This window comes from Octodon degus, unplaced genomic scaffold (genome assembly GCF_000260255.1).
Source record: "Octodon degus isolate 3935 unplaced genomic scaffold, OctDeg1.0 scaffold00041, whole genome shotgun sequence".
In the NCBI taxonomy this organism is placed as follows: domain Eukaryota; kingdom Metazoa; phylum Chordata; class Mammalia; order Rodentia; family Octodontidae; genus Octodon; species Octodon degus.
The window spans coordinates 1439455-1446280 of NW_004524617.1; positions in this window are offsets into that span (position 1 = coordinate 1439455).

A 6826-nucleotide genomic window follows, 5' to 3' on the forward strand; every position below is an offset into this window, starting at 1 on the left:
TTTCCATTTACCTATTAGTGGGCATCTGGACTTAGTTCCTAACTTTACAACTATAAATTGGGTTATGAAAATATGAGTATGCAAATACCTTTATTGAATGATGACTTAATTAAATCTAGTATAGCTGGATCATATTTTAGTTTTGTGTTTAATGCTTTCAAACAACTCTGCCCATTGTCATTTCCATAGTGACTGCAGTAATTTACACTCCCATCAGCAGTGTGTATTTGTCTTCTGCTATATCCTTACATGCATTTGTTCCCTCTGTTTTCCTTCAAAAGCCATTTTGTTTGCTTTCCCTGATGTACTTAATACGATTCTTAGTCTTCCAAGTCTTTCCTGTGTCCCATGCCACCATCATAATGATGGATACAATAATAAAGTTATCTCAAATGCAATATTACCATTTTAAAATCTTTATCCTAGAAATATTGCTTTACTTTTTGTGCCCCTTTGACCCCATTGTCAAGCTAGAAAACTGGAAATAATTTTAAAAACTCTCTCTCCTTTCATGTGTAAAGTCAACAAGTTCAAAAGAGAATAAATGGGTTTACATGTATTACCTCCTTTCTGTTCTTACTCCTACAACTTTATTGACATCTTCAGTATATCTCATCAGGTCACTCTTTCAGTACCTCTTGAGCGTCCACCTAGTCTCCATTAGTGACTCTTACCTCTTGTGTTTTACTTGTATTCTAATGGGGCTTGCTGCTGCAACACTGCCACAGAATGTTCTCCAGAGTGATCACTGAAAAATCTAAATTAAAATCACTGTTTTCATGGATCACTTCTTAAATCCCTAAAGTGATAACCAGAAACAAATCCTGTTGGTCAAGCATTATAATCTCTACTGGTCAAAAAGTCATAAGGAAGAAACACTACCTTGTCAAGGTGTTGCTAATTTATCAGTGTAGGAAAATTGTAATCATCCACATATCAGCTCTAGGATATCAGTAGTCTAGGTGGTACAAGATTGAAGTTGATTTCAGATGGAATAATTTTAGAGATTATAGTTTGGTATTGTAGAAAGAATGCTCTTGCAATGAGAAAATAATTTTAATGAAATGAACCAACTATGTTCTAAGTGCTATTATTTCCTGGCAGAAGAAGCTAGATGGATTTTCTATTTCATCAGCAGTCACTTATATTTTAGTAAGTGGCATTTACACCCCTCTAGGTGGCACAGCTGGTCATTTTAGAATCAAACTTAGTGTTCCTTTTCTCACACACCATGGTTTTGAGAAAATTATGTCAGGTCTCTAACCACAATCTAATCATTTTGCATTACTTGCTTTGACCATGGGTCCAGATTATTGAATCATTTAAAGCTGTTCTCCATGTTTTGACCCTTTCTTTATTTGAAATACACTTTGTATGCTACAAAGTTCTCTTAGAATATAAGGCACATCATATCACTCTTCTGCATAAAATCCACCAAAGGTTTACATCTTAAAGTACTCTCCTCTGGTTCTAAAAGCTCCAACTCAATAAGCTCCTCATCACCACTCATTTCTTCCCAGGTTTCCTCTTTTACATTGTTAGTTTCTCATTGCACTTCAGTCATGAGTGCTCCTCATTTATGTCTTTACTTGAAATACATTTCTTCCGTATGTTCACATGGCTATGTCTTCTACATCTTTAAGTCTTTCTTCAAATGATACCCAACCTCACTCAATGGTAGCTTTTTGGGACTATGACCAAATATCTCTCTGAGTTTCATATTTCCCCTCCAAATACAGGTGCACACATCACATATGCAACACACACATATACATATTCTTGTGATGGTTGCATCAAATAGAAGGGCAACGATAAATGTTGAAAAGAGGCTTTCTGGTTGACTGTGTCCCTGGTACACACATTTTTCTACCCCAAGGTACCTTATTTACTTATCATAAACCTTCCTTTGGAGAGTTGATTTTCAATTTATTGCCTTTACTTTGATAACTGTCCAGTATGCTGGCACTGAGTGTTATATATTGCTTATTGGCAAAAATTGTATCTGAAGATATCCTACTGGTTGCCTAAAATATAAAGACTTTAAATTCTGCATGATTACAAACCACAAGTCAATTCACTCAGTATTTCATACAACACAGTTGAAAAGAAAAATTAGTTGAGGCAAACTGTCATCATATAAGTTAAATACTTGTGTGTGTTGCATTTTGCTTAACTTCCTAGTACTTTCAAATGCTTCCTTGGCTATGCTAAGGACAAAGACTAAATCTGCTTGTTTAGAACTTCCACAGACAGACCTTCCTTCCTTAGCCTTAACTTTCTTGTTGATGTGCTAATGAGTTGTGAAAAGGCCAAACAGAAGACAAATAAGACCTCTAGATAATCTATATCCACATGGTAATTGGCGATTTATGGTTCTTCTAGAGAAAGAATAACATTGTTGGTCAAATGTATGGAACAACCTGTATTAACCCAATTACAAAAGAAGTTTACAAGGCAACTACAATCCTTTGGAGCAAATGTCATGTGTGTGCCTTCAGGCCTAGGCACAATTTGATTATCTGCAAAATTTTATAGGTCAGAGTGTGCTCCTCTCCAACATTTCCAAATCACAAGATTTGAAAGATGCTTGTGACTATTTGTCTTCTAGCTTAAATGAGTTTTGTTTTCTTGCTTTATAATTTCCATAGCCCAGACCAAATGCAACCTTTTATTTTGTTGGGAACTTATCTATATGGTAACACTTGGAATTTGTTGCCACATTTTAACATTCAGTTTACTTAACTCTTTTAATTTATGGATATAATAGTAATTTTTTATTTCCCTGTAGAAAATGAAGTAAACCCACTGTATACAAATCTTTTTTAAAAATGAATAATTAGTAATTTTGAAGGAAAAGCTCAATGTCATATAAGTCAGGAATATAGAACTGATTCCAGTAGGACACATTTTGAAAATATAATGAGAAATTGTTTATAAATATAGTATTGACTCTTTCATTATGTGAACAAATAAAGTACTTTTATATATTCTTTCTTTCTCTTCCTATTTTCCAAAGTAGGGTCTGTAAACAGAAATATAAAAACAGGCATGTCTTAAATTTTGACGTATGTTCCAGGTGTGATTCTATAGCAACAAAAATCTCAGAGAAATTTTTCTACTTGTTTTATAGCATCCAATTTAATGTGTTTATTAAATTTTTAAATATATGAACACAGTTTAGAGCAGCATAATAATTTAGCCCATGAAACTTTTTAAAAATTCTTCATATGAACAATTTATTTATTGAGAGTTCAAATATTATACCCTAAATTCAATCCTATTATACATACCAAAAATTGATCATAGAAGGGTCTAATGGTGAGTGAGTCTTCATGATTTAATGAAATGTATTAGCAAAGGTGATTACATTCACATGAAATTAGGAATTATTTTATTTTAATTTTAAATGAAATTTTGTACATCTAGCAATCTTTGAGGGATGCTTCTTCCTCAAAGAGTTATTAAAATAATGTCTTGCTAAATAGTTAGCTTTACTGGATTCTGTGAGTTCTGATATCATCTTGTCTTGTATTCACAGCACCTATGAACTTAGAAATGTTTTTAATGGTCATGTACCAGCATTCCTTACTGTAACATGTAGACAATAGGCATCTCACACTGTGAAGTTAAAGAGAGGATTTTGATCGCTTGATTACATCATGTCTTACCAACACTCAACAATGTATTTTACATCTTGTATGATTGTAAAGTGTGTTGAATGTTAGAATAATAATAATAATAATAATAATAATAATAGGCAATAGCATAGTCTACAATGTAGGGAACACTCAGATCTGAAGCACAAAAAATGATCTGCTTGAATTCTTGAGGAACGCATTATATTTTCTTATTTTTATATTTTATTTAAGAATTAAGTAATTTTACTAATTTTTAAAATTGAAAAATCGTTATTTTATTTACACTGGTATATCCAAATTTTCCCTTCAGTATGTAATTAATGTCGAAAACTTAGTAAGAATTTTTGCAATCTTTGAAGATATTTTATTTATGATTAACATATATTAATTGTACATATCAATGGAGCTCAGAGGCTTGATATTTCAAGACATGAAAAGAGCATGTACTAATTAAATCCAGTGTCCTTTTTCCACTCTGTGCCTTCTCAGTCTCTAATAAACAGTATTCTACATTCAGGTTGACAGGTCTTTGACAGCCTCCAGAAACTTTACTTTTTATAACTTTGTATTAAATTATTTTATTTTAAAGAGAATACAAATAATTTTAAAAACATTAGAAATGATACATAATTTCTCTAAACAAAATGATAGGAATTCACAATAGTTGTTATATTGCATTATGTTGTCCTCAGATTAGTTGTTCAAATATAAGCATGTAAAATTGGACAAAAAACAACTAAAAAGAAAAGATAAAAAAAATGAAGCATTAAGTGCTCCTTTCAATAGACCAGCAGAAATAAGCAGTACAAGTATCCAAGCTATCCTGTACATGCATATGTCTTTCTTCTTTCTTTCTTTCTTTCTTTCTTTCTTTCTCTCTCTCTCTCTTTTCTTTTCTTTTCTTTCTTTCTTTCTTTCTTTCTTTCTTCCTTCCTTCCTTCCTTCTTCTTTCCTTCCTTCCTTCCTTCCTTCCTTCCTTCCTTTCTTTCACTCCTTTCCCTCATCCCAGTTGTTCCTTCTATTTGAACAGTTTCTTTCCCTTTCACTGTGATTCATGACTTCTCTGTCTGTATCAATATCTGGCTTAATCTATTTATAGTAATGAGATTTAATTATGTCCATTTTGCTGCAAATGAAATTTTATTCTGTTTATGAATGACTACTATTGCATTTTATAAACATACCACATTTTCTTTATTCATTTATCTTTTGATAGGTACCTAGTTTGAGGTCTTATCTTAGCTATTGTGAATAGTGCTTCACTAAACATGGGGACATGCAGCTCTCTATTTAGTATGCTTATTTCATATTTTCAGGTGATTTTATGTAATGCATGGTACATCTGTGCTCAAGAAAAAAGTTCCAAATCCTCAAAAGTATAGAGTAGTGCTGGCCTCTCCCTAATTTCTTTGTGTCCTACAATTTCTGGATATATTCTGACATTTGTAAAGAATTAAATGCTTTTATAGATTATATTAAATACAAGAATAATTATCATATCTTCACACAAAAAATAGTATCCTAGGAAACATTTGACTGCATGGAAAAATTCTAGTTTTCTCATGGCAAAGTAGATGAAAGATGAGAAAAGTCTTTTCTTTTCTGAAAAGTCGACTGTCTCAAATATGCTGTTATTTCTCAGATAATTTCCAAACTAGTAGAAACACTTGATTTTTTTGTTTCAAGCCAATTCCTCTACATTAGCAATGATTAAGGCAAAAGAAGTGGATTTTTTAAGTAATTCATGCTCTGGAGGCAATATTTGAAATCATATTGTTTCTGGTAATGATCTCATCAAAAGTGAAACAGTTGTAGAATCACACATCTACAGCATAACTTGAAGAGAAAAAAATTCCCTTCTGTTTAAAAATAAAAATTAAACATTTCAATGAGATTTTGAACCCATAGTATAAGTAGAAAATAATATGTATGAATTGAAGATATGCTTGCTTTCTTTGTTAGCCTCATTTGGGGCTCTGGTTTACCTTCCTATTCAAGTTTCTACTGTTTCAAATTATAGTATATGCATATGAATAAATGTTTTTAAATCTTTTCAAACACCTTATTCAAAATAAGAACAGTTCCTCCTAGCTCTTAGCTCAACCTGATATTTGAGTCCTTTGCTTGAACATGTTAGAAACTTGTTAGTTCAAGAAGAGGGGACCAGGTATTTTCCACCAAGTATTGATATGTTAAACTTTAAATCCCTACAGAATGTGAAGGGGAAAAAAGAAATAAATAAATAAGATTTTAAAGAATTACAATAAACAATTACATATTTTTACAAAGAAATTTAGAAATCTAACCATATACAACATTGTAGCAGGAGAGTCCCATGACATTTTTTTCTTGTCTCGTTTTCATTTATTACCCTTTTTAAAACAAGCATTTACTGGAGAGACCATATAGCAGTAATTGATATGACTTGACAAGCAGTACATATTTAGAAGACCAGAATGACAGGCATTCCAAGCATGACCCTAGGATTACACATTGCTATTCAGTACAGTTGCTAGATATAGAGCTACTTTCTCCTAATTGAGTAAGAAGAAAAAAAAATTTGTACTAATAGTGTTTGGACAGGATATCATGTCTGCATCTTTTAAGATGAATAATCACTACAAAGATAACAATATGCATATATTAATTATTGAAACTGTCCTATTAATCAGTTTTGAAACTGTCTCATTGCTATTTGTTTGTCAATAAAATTATTTTAAAAAAGACAAGGATAAATGACCATAAGATTTTATAGCTTTGTTTCTAAAGGAGACTTTATGCACTCCTTTTTGTTCTCTGAAACTTAAAATTGAAAATAATTGTCAGTGGTGTCCTGAGATCTAAACCCTGAAGAATGGTCACTCCTAAGAGGAGCCAATGATAGAACTGGAGATGTTTTTTGTTGCCATCAGATCTAACTTCCCCAACAGCATAGAATACTTTTATTACTTTTCTTGAGGCAGAGGACAAAAATTGGAGCTGATAATTAAATCTACCAGTCTTCCCAAGATTTAATGCCGTTAGTTCTTTTCTTACAAATGGCAAAGCTCTAAACTCCTTAAATATGGCTATGTTTTGTTGAAGAGAATAAGGAGTAAACTCATAATGTAGCTGAGGTAAAATCAACAGTGGAGTATGCTATTTCTTTTCTCTGCTCAGATATGGAAAGATTCTGTAACACTGGCCTA